Here is a 518-nt window from a genome sequence, read left to right as displayed (position 1 = left end):
GCTGGTCGCAGAGCGTGCTAAGGATGACTGCAAGAGGGCTTGGATCTCAGCTAAGAGACAGTATTCCAATTACCGAACTTTTGGCAAGTGGAAAGCGGGCCTTCTGAAAGTCATGCTCTTCTTCGAAAAGGATTTTCTTGTGCGAAATGTGAACTTTTGCCCAGTCATCCCCTTAACTTATCAGAAAAAAGTTTCCATCTCAACCAAGATAAGATGACTTCTTCCACACTGAGAAACAACCAGGGGCTGTTTGCTCCACTAAAACTACAATGGAGTTCAAGGCAGTGCCACAGGCTCAACGGCTTCCATTTTTGTCAAGCTTAAACCTTTCGCTGGATATTTTGAGGGGTAATGACGAGACCATTGGATTGGAAGATATTCTTAATGACCCTTCACAGAGTGAACTACCAGGAGAACCACACTTGGTGGTAGAGGACAAATTTGGTTGTTGTGACACGTGTGCCTGCCATGGAAGTGGCACTGCGAGTTGTTTATGTCATCTTTTTACTGTAATTTCA

The 518-nt window shown here is 44.4% G+C and overlaps 1 pseudogene; it reads left to right on the top strand.

The window, feature by feature from the left end:
- The first annotated feature begins 23 nt into the window (after positions 1 to 23).
- LOC102490289 (proteasome maturation protein pseudogene) lies at positions 24 to 428 on the top strand (annotated as a pseudogene).
- Positions 429 to 518: the final 90 nt, after the last annotated feature.

The sequence above is a fragment of the Tupaia chinensis genome, unplaced genomic scaffold (assembly GCF_000334495.1).
Source record: "Tupaia chinensis unplaced genomic scaffold, TupChi_1.0 Scaffold140019_1, whole genome shotgun sequence".
Lineage (NCBI taxonomy): Eukaryota > Metazoa > Chordata > Mammalia > Scandentia > Tupaiidae > Tupaia > Tupaia belangeri.
This window is presented reverse-complemented; position numbering and strand designations above follow the sequence as displayed.